At 40.7% G+C, this 14,840-nt stretch overlaps 1 protein-coding gene across 1 annotated transcript in view; it reads right to left on the reverse strand.

The window, feature by feature from the left end:
• The window catches only part of efna3b (ephrin-A3b), a 70,583-nt gene that overhangs the window by 15,497 nt on the left and 40,246 nt on the right, over nt 1–14,840 (reverse strand). The window lies entirely within an intron of this gene.

Here is a 14,840-nt window from a genome sequence, read left to right on the forward strand (position 1 = left end):
AAAAAATATTTACATATTGTCATGTTTTATGCGATAAACCAGTATTGCAACCAACTTTTAAAGGATTTGAGGGACTCAGAGGTTTGTTAGAGAACATTAGTGAACAGAAAGCATAATGAAAAACACACAAAAGACAGGTCAAGGAGAAAGTTATGAAGAAGCTTAAATGACATATGGATGATATTAAACTTTGAACATGGAGGCATGCGGAGGATAGTTTTAATTAAGAGACAGCTGAGGGGCATGTGGTAACTCTGGAAGAGACCCAGAGCTGAGGTGGGAGAACCTGCTGACCAGGTCAACCATTAAAAGAAAAAGATAAGAAATCATCATCATAGAAATCATACTATAGTTTACCATCATGAAGGAGACACAGCAAACCTATAAAAGAAAACTAGTCAGATGACAACATGAAACGTTCTCACTTCTAAGTGTGTGCAGGAAAATGAACACCGTAAATCACCCTGAACATCCCTTCCCCACCGTTATATTACATTATATAACATTATGCTGCATTTTTGATGAAACTATGGACACTTAAAGGAGAATCAAAGCGAAAAGTTTCACCCTTTACTAAATTAATTTATGTAGTGTCTTTCAATCTTCAAACCAGTAACAAAAGTTTTAATTCTCAGCAGATTTGAGCAATTTCAGCTACACACACATTAGCCATGTAGTCAGCTGCTAAAATACCACAAAGACATGATGCAAATGCATCAGAATGTGGTGTTTGCATTCTTTCTGCAGGAATGCCTTCACCTCATCCAGATATTAATAACACAAAGCAGGTGTGTGTTTGCGTTGGTTCCTGCCGGGCTATTGTATTTAAAGAACGCAGAGCTTCCTCTTCAGGATGGACTCGAGGGCCCAGGGCCACAAGCTTCTCCTCCTGGTGTCAGCGCTGCATTGTCCCCTAACCCCTGCGCTCGTACATCAACCGGAGCGCATATGCTGCGCTCGCATCAGCCGTCAAAGTCCTGGCAACGTTCCTCTCCGTCCTCCCAGCTCATATATCAGCGTCAACCCTAAAAAAGGCTCCGCTTGACAGAAAGATAAGGTCTGATTGTGAAGCTGTGTGCGTGTGTGTGTGAGACAAAGTAAAATAGATTCCTTCCTGTCACCCAAAGGCCTCTTCCTTTCCCTCCCCATCACACATACACAGGCCCATATCTGTGTGACACAGACCGTTTGCAGTTGTAAATCATACACACATCGATGATCATCTGTGCACACTCGCTCACTCAAAAGTTAGATCAGTGACAGGATAAAGTCACAAGGGGGCAGCAGAGTGTAATCTTTAGCCTCTCTCCCTGTTTGCCAGTTCTAGGTCACGTCTCCAGGGAGATTATTATTCAATTATTAAATGAAGATCGAACCTCTGTTCCCAGTGTCTCTGTCTCTCCCTTTCTCTCTCTTGCTGCTGTGTTTCTCAGCTCACTTTAAAAACCCTTCCTGGATTTGTCTTTTCTCTCAAAGTTCTTGTTTTTTTTTGTGTTTTTTTTTTTCATGTCTTTCTTTTAGTAACAAAGACAGTTAAAAACTCACCTTCTGCTCTCCACTCACCTTCCTTCACGTTCCCTCGTTATGTCATTTACTAACACTTTTTACTTTTTAAATATAACATTAGAAGAACAACACATTTCTTTCATGTTTCCTGGAGACATAAATCAGGACAAAAAAACAAAACAAAACAAAACAAAAAAAAGATAAAGAGCAAGAGTGAGTTTCGCTCCACGAGGGAGGTGCAAATGCAAATTAAGAGAAAGAACTCTGAGAGCAGAAACGTAAGAGACTTAAAAAGATGCGGTTGGAGTGTTTCACGCTCCCAAACAAAAGCAAGTTTACTGAGATGAAGGGATAATGGGGGGAGTTGGGAATCTTGGGGCATCATCCTGGAGCAATCTGAAAGTAAATGACTTTCAAAAGATAAAAGCTGGCTGTAAGATTCCCACTGTACATGCGATGTTGCACAATGCACAAAACAAACACTGTATTTTATGCAGTGGGATCTAAGGGGGATATTTAAGTGCATACGCACGTGGAAAGAAATAAGTGCCCGATGAAATTTCATGTTAAACTCTCATCAGAGTGCTTGAACAGCATAAAGCGAAAGTAGTTTTATGTCAAGGGTAGTCGGAAAATAAGATGTGGCCAATTTAATAGCAAGATTAGATAACAGGGAATATGGCAGGACGGAGGAGCCGCGTGAAAAATGTATTCAGACAATCATTTCAGATATCAAACCTGTAATCTTATCTGCCCAGGGAAATACATCTGCTACTATTATTAAGCATAAGGATGTTTAAACAAATTGCTTCTCATGCATGTAAAAAGGGACTTTGTAATGACTGAGAGTAGGGTTAGGCAGTGCCTCCCATTATAACACGACTCACCTTAATTAAAAAAAAAAAATAAGACACTGAGGATTTGCGTGTCTAGGTTTTTCGGTTTACTATTTCTATCTGCTGAAATAAAAAAAAAGCAGGCAATGCCTTATTGCATTTAATCTGTACAACTTTACCCAAATTACTTGTTTTGTTTTGTTGTTTTTTTTTTCTATAAGAAGATACAAACTGTAACCTGAAGGTTTTTGCTGAGAAACAAGTGAGAGTTGAGCAATAGTTGGTGCGTCTTCGTATACGGAAAATTTTATACAGTAAAATTTAACATATACATTTTAGTGTAAAATTCTGGCAACCAAAGCTGCTGGTACTTTACTGTAAACTAGATTTTTTTTCTTTTCTTTACAGTGTAGTTGTAATAGTCTGGTAAAACTATCATACTGTTCTTGCAATTTTCTCCAAGCTACAGGGGAAAATTGTAAATATAATTATTCATGACCAAAACTCATTTCTAAATTATTTCTTAGTGTCACATTGTTCCAATTTCTGCAGTCATGGAGTCTTGACTGAAGTTCAGTCTGGAAGACTCTAGTCGCACCTGCCTCATCAATCAGCGCCCGCCTCTCTGCAACCCGGACCTATCGGCGTGGACCAAGCCTCGCTCCAGCCAATCATCGTTTGGGCTCCAGTTTAAAAGAACCTTCACCCACAGCCTCCTCTGCTCACCAGCTGCGATCAACCCACCTCCACCCCATCTCCACCTTCTGCTCCCGGCTCTCAGGCCTCATCTTCCTCCGACCGCCGCCACCAGTACAGGCCCCCGGGGGTCTACATTCCTATGCTGCATCAGGAATGTTCATCGAGCTCATCGAAGTCCAGCTCGATGTCCCCGGCCGGGGCCTGAACGCCAAAGGACTTTTTATTTTCATATTCATTTTGTCATTAAACTCTTTTAATCGCCTTCTTTCTCCGTTTGAGTCTCTCCAGATTGAAATATCTTTAGTTTTCGTTCCCATATTTTCTATGAAAAGAGATGGACTCATCAATTTGGCCAGTTTTGTTGTGAATGACTGATGAGTGATTGTCACTTCAAACAGTGGGAATTCAATTTTTTCATGTTCAAAAATGCATCAAAGATAAAAAAAAGACACTTTTTAGCCTGTAAATGTTCTAAGCTCAATAGAAATAAATATGGAGATACATATTTTGCCAAAGATATGGGGATATTCTTTACTTTCTGTTGAATTTATCAAGCACCGTGCAGCTACTTACTACTTACCTCTTGCTCTTTGACTGCGACTGTGTATTTGATTATGTTCTGTTAAATTGTGAATTTTCTTCACTCTTTTACTGTAAAATCCCCACTAATTGTCTCTCTTTGAAGTGCTACCAGCCCAGTTAGAGCAGATAAGAGTCCAGTTCAATGAGCCGCCTCCTCAGCAGCACACCTCGGAGGAGCTGAGCAGCAGACTCCAAGAGCCAACAAACACTTATATATAAACAGATCCTCCAGCGAGATGGAGAGATGGAAGCATCGGCAGGAGAGATGGAGGACTTATAAGATGAGACAAGGGGTAGTTGGGGTTAAAAAGCAGCAGAGTGTGGCCACTGGGGAGCAGCGAGAGATAGCAACAGCTAAGAGCAAGATCAAAGAAGGCCCGGATCAATGTCACTACTGTAAAAATCACATCAGTGAGGGTGTGAGGGGGAGACTTACAGAGGGCATGTTGCCGATATAAATCAGTCAGAGGCAACATAATGCCACAGAGTTGCCCCCCGCCTGCCTATTATCTGCCTCGCCTCTCGCAGTATCGTGCATCAATAAAACACTTTGACAGAGAGCGCAAACAGCCCGTTTTGTAGCACGAGCTTCAAGGACCGCCTTACTTCTCCTGCTGTTCATTAAAAAGGGGCTGTTGGGGCTTAGATAGCATTGGAGGAAGCTGCACAATCCCTACAGCATTAAAAACAAAAAGGTACAGCAGAATAATAAAAGGATTTTATTTATTTATTTTTTTTTAATTAAGGTGAGTCGTGTTATAATGGGAGGCACCGCCTAAGCCTAGAGAAAATCAGAAAATACATAGAAGGTACGCCTTTTAAAGCAGCTTTCAATACTGGAATGAAAACAACGAATAACAGCCACCTGGCAGGCACTTGTGTTGAGCATTAGCATTGTGATCCTGGGCCTAACTTCCTTAAATGACTTGTAAAAATGTCATATGTGAAATTAGGGCTGCACGACAAAACAATAATGGCGCAATCGTGATCTTTATCAATATAAATTAATCATGAGCAATTTATTATCACTTTTGCAAATTATGTCATATCTTGGTAACTATATGTTAGATTTATATAGCACCTTATACAAACACAACTTGTGTTAAAAAAAAAACTATTTTAATCAGATCTGTTTAAAGCTTAAGTTAAGTAAGACTAATGCAAACAGATTGAAAGAAAACGCTTCAACAAAGTAGGCAGAAATAGCAGCACTTCAGTCAAAGATAGTTCTCCTTAATACCAACAAGTAAGGTCCACAGCGTTGGGTCACAGTTAGCAAATATCATATTTCTATTTTTTCGTCAGTGGTAATCACAATGTTCTAGGTGGCTTTGATTGCATACAGAGTTTACAAGCTAATTTGGCCGATGTGAGTTGTAAATGTAAGGAAAAATACCTTAAGGTCAACTCTAAAAGTCACAGAGATCCTGGGCAGTGGAGCCAAAAATGGATCAACAAGTTTCCCCTCTGGTTTCGGTTATGGTTCCAGTTGCAAAATCCTAAATAATCTGAGTTACCACTTTGAGTTTATGTGAGAGGCCCGTCCAAGGTGCATTACAGTAATCTGGTCAGCAGGAAACAAAGGTATGAATCAGATTTTCTGCCTCTCGTTTAGCCGTAAATTATCAAAGTTTGGCTACATTTTAAATATAAAAAAAGAGATCAAATACTTTTCATAGCCAGTCATGATCTAAGGCTTTCCCCAGAAAGTTAGCTCTTTCAGGTTCTTTTGCATTTGTAGAGCCAACAATGGAGTGTACTGCTGAATATTTACTTGGTTCTTCAGATACGTGCAGTATTGAACAACTGTATGTGTTTTCTTTTCCAATTGATTTAGTAGCAATATGAAAAATCGTAAAAATTATTTGTAAAGAGCCTGGTTGAAAATGAAACGCATTATTTCATAATTCCACTTTTAAAAAGTTGTCAACTTTCTGCAGATACGTTCCAACACCATGCTGAAGGGGAGGCGAACGCTGCTCAACCACGGTGCACGATTAGTGGGTTTATCCCAGTAGGTGATATTCAGACACTGAGGATGTGCGTGTCTAAGTTTTTCTGTTTACTATTTCTATCTGCTGAGCACTTGGCCATCAAAGTACAACACTACAGGGGGCTGATTAGGCTGCAGTGGGTGTTTGAAGCCGTTTGACAGTCAGCAAACTACCAAAAAAAAAAAAAAAAAAAAGATAAAAATATAAATGCCAAGATAAAACAAGGTTATAGAAATCAAAGGAGGCAGATGGACATAAGGTTGGGACAGATTAAAAGTTGTCCAGTAGCGTAACAAAAAATTGCCAATCAGGATTTTTAAAAGCCTCCCTGCCTCCTGGGGCCTAAAATCTTAATCGCATCTCAGTTTGGTACAGAGATGCGAACACTGTTGCGGGAGGACTCCAATCAGTCAGCGGAGCGGTAGGTATAATTGAATGGCTCCCCTGCTGAACGGAGACTCCCAGAGTTTTGTAGCATCAATGAGGCTCTCATCAAACACAGACAGGAGTCTTCCTCGCTGCATCCTGCTCCTCTCTTCTTTTCTCTCCTAAACCCCATCCGCTCCCTCTGTTTCTGTTTGGTATTGCCTGACGGCGAGCATTTGGAGCTGATGAAAAACTTGCGTGTAAACGTTTGTCTGACGCCGTGTAATGGTCGGCTTGATTCTAAATCCTCCCCATTACAATCGATACGTTTCCAGAGCGCGTCTTGACGCAGCAGTACACGCACCCTTCTCCACACACAAGCCCGCACTTTAACAAGCATATACAGCAGTCTAGCCCTGCGCGGCGTTGGTTCATCATCGGTAATTGATCAAAGTATTAGAGCTAACAGGGATTCTTGATTGGAGCCCTCACATATGATCCCATTAAACGGGCATCTTTTTTCTCTTCTCCGTCCTTTTCCCACATTTGCTTCGTTTTTCTGCTCTTGCCCTACCGTTTGCACACTATTGCATCGCTCTTTCTACTTCCTCTCTCTTCCTCTCTTCCTCTCTTATTCCTTCAGACGTCCCCTCAAAACCTCATGGCCCGCTTTATTGGCTCCTTTGATCGAGCTGTCCGGCTCCAAAGTGGAGCCACATTCAACAAGCATGCTGTCCAGCACGATTATGCTCGGTAATAAGCATGTTCTCCTCGCACAGGCATCCATCACATGTGCTTTTATTGTGGGTTCCCGGTCTCGCACGCGCAGATAGTTGGCAGGGAGGAAATGAGCATGAAGGGAAAAACAGATGGAGAAAGGCGAGGCCAGAACACAAGCACGACCAGAAGATGAAGGAAGGGGAATGGAGATGTCAGAGTACATCAGGTCAAAGAAAATAAAGAACACCTGCATTTTGTGTTGGTCTGCGATTTGTTATCTCCTGGACAAAGATCTCTTGTGTTTCTCCAAATATCTGCTGGAGCCATTTCTTTAGTGAGGGGGGTCACTGACCATGGGCACTACTGTTGCTTTCACTTGCTAAGCTCAACTTTCTTGTGCTTCCATTTCCTGATATTTCCATCATTTACAAAGGTTGCAACTGATATATAAATATATTTGTACAACATACTTTTGTGTACACACAAGTGGACTAAATTTACCAATTAGAAAATTGGCTGCACTGTATTTTAATTCGGGACATCAGAGTAACGGGGGCGTTATTTAAAGCATACTCGTCAAACTTTACATAGTAGTGTTTTTAAAAACGCTGGAAACTAAGCACTATTTTCCATTCACTTCAGTCATGCACAGCTTTGCGTTTGTCTGTCACATAAAATCCCAATAGAGTACATAGAGGTTTGCAGTTGTGATGTATGAAAATGCGGAAAAACTTCAAATAGGCATGAAAACCTTCGCAGGGCACTGTGTCGATCACTTAATATGCGCAAAACAAACCCGTCTTTCATTCTTCTTCTTCTGCCACTTTGTTCCCATCAGCCGTCTGTGGGCTCCTGTATCCCTCTGCTTCCCTACATCTCCCTCGGTCTCTGTTCCCAAAGCCCTTACACGAGCAGCAGTGATCCCCCTCAGACGCTCGGGACATCAGAGGTAAAGAAACGCACTGAAGAGAAAGAAAGCGTACGTTCACTAAGCTTCTACATGATTGATGGTGATCCTCTCTGATGGCTTTGTATAGACTCAGCTCTCAGTGAGACATTACCCTCTGACCCAGCTATTGATTCCTACATGCACTGTCCCAAACATACAACACTAGCCCTGACCCCACCCTTGTGCCCACAAATGAAAAAATAAATAAATAAAAATAAAAAAAATAAAAAAAACATACTAACATCAGTACTCTGCTCTGCACATTGATCGCTTGGCAGCGTACTGCGAAACCTGATCAATCGGCTGCATTGCAATCCCTCCCCCCAGCCCGCTTGGGCTCACTTCCTGGCAAAACCACGTGGCAGTACGTGTCCCGCTGACTGATGTGTTTGGGCCGGCTTCTGGAGGCTTGGATATCAAGACCACTGCGGCGCAGGGATGAGCCCGTAGTCACTACAACAGCAGCTTTATTACTCGGATCCCTCTGCTGAGCCGGTTCACTGAGGGATCTGGGCTAAGGAGCGCGGCTCGCCAGGCGGAGGGACGAGGCGCCATCCATCAAGCAGACCTGGGTCATGGGGAATTTGCAAATACCTCTTTTTCCGCATGCACTTGTTTTAACCCACTTGAACTGCAGGGTGGGTGGGAGGAGTCTGCCTCATAAAACATAAGCGCTTCTAAACCCCACTCACATGCCACTTTATTAGGAACACCTGTTCAATTCCTTGCTAACCCAAACAGAAAATCAATTATATCTGTCTACCTATCTGTCTGTCTCTCCTTTTCATCCGAAACAGAAAATAATTCAAGTAACAGTTACAACACAAACGGGAAGAATATCATCTCTCCGACAGCAGAGATGATATTCTCTGCTTCGAGCCTCGAAGCAGACGGGCTACAGCAGGAGAAGGACCGCACAGGTTTCCATTTCCCACCGAGATAGATTTCATTTCAGGTCTAAGGCAACACGGAAACCTCATTTGGACATGACTCTAGGATGCGTTGAGTCATACCTGTGAGTCAGACCTGTACATTTACATAAACTCAAATCTGGTCTAACCTCATCCTTACAATTAAAAAACGAAATGCAGGGTTCACAAAACTCAAAGTGCTCATTGGATTTAATATTATATTTGTTATATATATATTTTTTTTCAGTTGTAATCCAATATGTGGAAAAAAAAATACTTTTGTTTATTGGATTGCAAGAAATGAGAGAATAGTGGTTAAAAATAACCAATTGCAGTTGAGCTCATTATTTGCGCCTCTTGGCATTAGCATTTGCTTTATTGCTCAAGGTTCAAGCAATGCATCTGCCTTCCATCTCATACGTTTAAACATAAATACATAAAATCTAAAGGAGATTAAAAAAAAAAAAGCTAGGAAAAAAATCGCACGGGTAAAGTGTACCTAATATTGTGGCCAGTGAATATATTTAACACCACGATCTGCTTGTTAGTGCCGTGGCCAACTGTGCAGCCGTCTGTGGTCAAGTTTTCCGATATATTAGGAGAAACCTGGGGGACACTTTAGGCAAGACAACAGCTCAGAGGAAACTGCAACTTTTATTTAACCCTCACACTAAATTAGAGTGCAGTTAAACACATGGCATATTTTTTTTTCCCCTTTGTTGCTCTAAAGGAAGCAAAGAAAAGCAAAACCGAGGCGAGTGCCAACTAAGCTCCAGCCTAATGGGCTTTCAAGACAAAACCTCAGCTGGCTTTCAGCATTAGTCTCTATGACGACCAAAGAAGTCCTCGATTTTAGCAGAAGGAGAGGGGAAAGAACGAGGGTGGGGAGGACATCAGGGGTTTGTGCTAAAATACACCCCCCTTTACTTTAACATCCTCTTTCTCTCTAATGGCCAATTAAGCATTACTTATTATCATTCTGTATTATCACAAATCATCTGCTATTGCTGTGCCAAAACATGTTTTAAAGCAAATTAAGGTGGGGAATTTTTTTTTTCATTACTTCTGGGTCCAAAAAGAGTAGGCTGAAAGCAGTGAGGTGGAGAAGAAGTGTTGCTAAATCTGTTTTACCGTACAACCAGTTTTATATGTCTCACTTGTCCTCCAGGGGAGACGTCCACAAGATGAAATATGGTCAGAAGAAAAGACAATATTCTTTTTTGGAAAAAAAAAAAAAAAGAGTTTCTCTAAAAATATTCCTTAATATTTGTATTTTCAAAAAGAGACAGAGAGAAAGAAAATTGAAGCAAATGCTGCGATCGGTTAGGCTCAACACTAAAATACCAAGCAAATAGTGCCATGAGGTTAGAGGAAAGTGATAAATATAACTGTGCTATTTTCTCAAAACTGAAACTGGCATCAACTGCACATATAGTCACTGTGTGTGCCTCGTCACAGTGAGATGACGAGGCAGACGCAGCATCCTGCTTCATGCGTTGTGGACAAACTGGAGGAAAGAGTTACTAAGCTGCTCAGGTTTGCAACATGATTTGGGGAGACATCAAGTCTCACTTTTTAGGCTGATTCAAAGAGCAAAAGTAATTGCCAGAAGAATAAAGACAAGGAAGACATGTTCAGCTTGTTGTCACACACAGGGATAGCGAGTCTACGAAAGCTGCTGAGTAATGTAGTCTGACCCCTCGCACGCAAGTACAAAAGAACAAGGCAGCTAATAGTTTTGAAGAAAAAAGTACATAGAGATAGTCTTGACTTCTCTTGTGATATTATTTGTTTTTTCTTTCTGAATATAATACTTTATATGTATTCATTTGCTTCTGAAAGAAGAAAAGAGAAGCTTGAATCTGCTGTCATCGATCAAGCTACAATCAAACAAGGTGTGCAGCAGGAGCAGAAGGCATTTACTTAGTGACTTCCTCTTCTGCGATTGTATTCAGAAGGTAAAAATCGGGGCTTTCACCTTGTATAAAGAGTGTGCACATTTTGAACATCGTAGACAGGACATATTTCAGTGATTCCTACAATTTACAACAATACTCAAAACAAAGTGACCCAATAATTTAATTAAACAGGTAGGACAGCCCGAACACGAGTGTTTTCATTGCAGTTCAGCAAAAAACACACACACACACACAAAACAAATCACCTTATCATAACACAGGTGTACACACAATTAGAGATATCCATTGCTATTGGATGGTTATGTGAAGAGAATAATGAATGTTAACACCTGTGAACAGCAACAGCTTCTCTTAGCTTTACTATAGGAAGAACGATGGACAGTGATGGCACACACACACACACACACACAGACACACACACACACACACACACACACACACACACACACACACACACACAGGCAGATGACATTGAGCTCTGACGTTTCTATTAATGAACATTGACATCGAGAATTAATTAAAGCCATTCAAACATACTTGGTCACAAAGGCCTGAAATTAAAGCATGCTGATGGAGGCGCATTGCTAATCTAAACAATGAGAGCTCAATTACCCGTTTAGGAAAAATTGAATCAGTGGAGTGAAACAACGAGCGGAGGAAAACGAAAGCTTGCTCACCAGGAAACAATAATGATCAAGCGTATACCCGATTGTGAGGTTTCTATTTTTATTCTTTGTCAAAGGGGAACATAAAAGACAAAGAGAGCATACTGATGTGTTTGCACAGAGACTCCAGAGAGCATGCAGGCCAAGGCGACAACACAAACATGAGGCTTTGTTGGCTAATGAATGAGCAAACAAGTTTTTCAACCCCTAAATAAAAGTCAGCAAAGGCCTACAAATAAAGCACAGAGTCGGAATTTGTGCAGCTTATAAAAGAACAGAACAACTGCCTGAATCTATCTATAGATAGTCTGTACTTACACACACATATGCTTTGTTTCATTACGCTCAGTCAGGTCTAGAGCCAGGTCATCACTGTGCTGTGAAAAAAGGATTTGTTCCCCCATATATTTCTTCTCTGTGTAAATTAAGAGCTTAATGTCAAAGATAACCTGAGAAAATACAAAACAACTTGGCCTCTGTGTTAAAAAGTGATTGCACCCATAACCTAAAAACTGGCTGTGCCACACCTGGCAGACGCAGCGACCATCAATCACTTGTTGTAAATGGCAATGAGTCTTTTGAAACGCTGTTATGGAGTTTTGGCCACTCGTCTTTGCAAATTTGTTTTAATTCCAATATGGAGGTGTTTACAACACGAACAGCCTGTTTAGGTTCATGGCACAACATTTTAAGTACAGACTTTAACGTCGTCATGCAAAACCCTTAGTTTTGTGTGACCGAAATGTGCTTTAATTTTGTTTCTCATCTGTTTTGGAACAGTCAGGCGTTATGTGTTTTGGGATCTTTGGCCTTCTTCATGTCGTGAGACAGGTTCTATCTAAGCAGTATCTTGGTTCTATAGACCTGCCTATGAATCAGGCCAAGGTGTTCCTAGAGAAGGTGAGCTCATATTATTATATGATAGTGATTATTCGCAGGTTAATCAAGACTTAATAAGCAGCCGAAATTTATTTTTCACCTGGGGTAAGATTGATTGCATAGTTTTTATTCTTTTGTTTCTTTTCCTCTTTTTGCCCTCATATATTTATCGAGCTTTTTTTGGAAAGAAGATATGACAGAGATAACACAAGATGCAGAACCATCAACAGTGTACTGAATACAGACAAACCAAGCAGTAACTAATAAAAGAGAAACTATAAAACGGAAAGGTAACTGAAAAAACAAACAGCAGGATAAACAAAAAGAAAAGCAAATCCTGATTACATGCTAAAGTTTGAGCCACTCTCAAGATGAAACTCAGTATCTTTTATCTTTTCAAAAAATAAAATCAGATTTTTAAAGCTGCATTTAATGTTTAATCAGGCTGTTTTAGCCTCATATTAAAATGCATTTATTGACCTAAAACATTTAACTGTCACAAAAAAAAAAAAAAAGTCAAAACAGAAGAAATCTGTAAGAAGAAATATGTTTTTTAAGAGCACTGCAGCTCTCCCGTGCAAAAACTTTAAGTTTACAAATGCAGGGTCTAATGAAAATATAAACCTGTGACGGCGGAGCAGCAGAAACATTAATGTAAAAAAGAAACAGAGACAGAGTTTGAAGGGATTACAAACCGAGAAGGATCTTGATTTGTTGGCATGTCAGGGGGTGTTTGTGTCAGTGCTTGATGATGTGGTCGACTCTCTCCACTGAACATGAGCAGTCTCTGTCAACGAATCAGAGTATCAGTAAAACATCCCTCCTCTCATGTCCCACCCATCCACCCTGCCCCCCATCACTATCAGCCATTCTCTTATGTCTCCTCATGCTTATCAGCATCCTTCCATCTGTCCAACTTTTACTTTCTCATTTCTGGCCCGATCTTTGACGGTCCTCTCCTGAGAGACATATTCCTCAGCCAGCTGTCAACCTGTCACTCCAATTCCTTCTCGCTCTCCTGTTTCTATATACGACAGCAACTTGTCAATTATCATATAACTCCAAAAGAAGGTGCGTTCATTTGCCGAGGAGATCATATTTTGGAGCACATGGCAACACGTGTTGCAAATAAAACAGATGTTTTATTTTCAATGAGATGCATGAATGTCAAGGACACTGTATATGATTTCTCTTTTTGATGCACGGTGCAAGTTGTTGAAACGTATGTAAAATATTTCAAACTGGAAGATTTATGTGGGAATTAAATGGAAGAGGGGGTGATTTAAAAAAATGAATCATATATAATATAAGCATTTTGTTTTGTCATTTGCTGATATTCAACATAGTATAAACGGAAACATTACAATTTAACACGTGGTGTGTACTGCAGCTAGACATGTTACACATATGCATATTTATTAAATTAATCTTTAGTTTCCAGTGAAACTAAATAAGGAAGCTCCATAATCTGGTATTTGTTTGACAATTTCAATTGGTATTTTTTATTTTAATCACAAGTAGGGAAGCTGTGATTGGCTTAACTCTGAGCTAAAGTGCAGCTCTTTGGCGTAAATAACATTTCAGCACACATACACTCATGATAGCAATGAGCAGGTGGGCACCTGAGTCCATTATAAAGCAGATACCTTTAAACAGAATTATGGTTTATTGGTGTTAAGGTGTCTTTTAGAAATGTGCTGTATTTATTTGTATTCTGGCATTTACTGGGAAAAAAAGGGGGGGAAGAAAGGAGGAAAGCTGTGGGATGTGCATTTGAGGCCTCATAAAGTCTTCCCACGTCCCAGTGCAACATCCTGGCCATATAAGCAATGCCTGCTCCGCTCGGCTTTGCTGCTGGAATATGAAATATGCATGGCCCATAAAGAGCATATGGACCATCCATCTCAATATCCGCTACAGCGAACCATCAAAAAGATCATTAAACCGAACACACACTCGCCTGCTCGCGCGCACACAAGTGCACACCAAATGGCACATAAACATGCACTCCCACGTCGTGCATAATGGTTTATCAGTTTTCAGCACCAACTTTTTGCTGACAGCGTGCACGCAGTAAAAAAAAAAAAAAGCAAAGGCATGTACACGCTCATTTAGGCGATAGGAAGGGGATGTGGCATCAGTTTAAGTAAACTGGCACACCTCGGAATCTTTCCGTTCATTTCGACACGTTAACGGCTGCCGCGTCAGAATTGTCTTTGTAAAGAAAAAAATAGTCCCTGTTTCTGTCTGCCTTAGAGACAAACACCCTCTAAACTGTCACTTTTGATATTGTTTTCGCCACACCTCTGTTAGGCTCTGTCAAAATCAGGTCTTCCGGCCATCCACTGCCGGGAATTCACATTTAACATTGGGGGGAGAGGCAGATAAACAAAATGCTTAGATTAAAAAATGTTGAAGAACTCTCAACAAATTAGGAGAACATTTTATCAAGGTTTTGATAAGGGAGATGGAGATGAACTAAAAAAAATAAAAATAAATCTAGGAAGAGAGAGTAAGGTCTCGTTCAGATTTTGCAGGAAATGACCACTGAGTGAGTATCTTTGCATCCAAATCTGCCCATCTGTCCTCTTTCATCGCCTCTCTTTCACCACCCTATCTCTGTAATCTTTTCCCACAGCAGGTGTCAGCGAAGAGCCTGACACTAAGTCAGCGTCATATTCTATCATCCATGCAGACAGAAACGGAGGTGTGCACAAACAGGACAGCTACAAAATGACTTTCCTTTTTATCTCATCTCTGCGCTCGTTCTGCTGGTCTTCGTTTCTTCTCTCCACCTCACTTTGCCTAAAAGTT

Source organism: Poecilia mexicana, unplaced genomic scaffold, assembly GCF_051168715.1.
Source record: "Poecilia mexicana isolate PSO_F unplaced genomic scaffold, ASM5116871v1 scaffold_16, whole genome shotgun sequence".
NCBI lineage: Eukaryota > Metazoa > Chordata > Actinopteri > Cyprinodontiformes > Poeciliidae > Poecilia > Poecilia mexicana.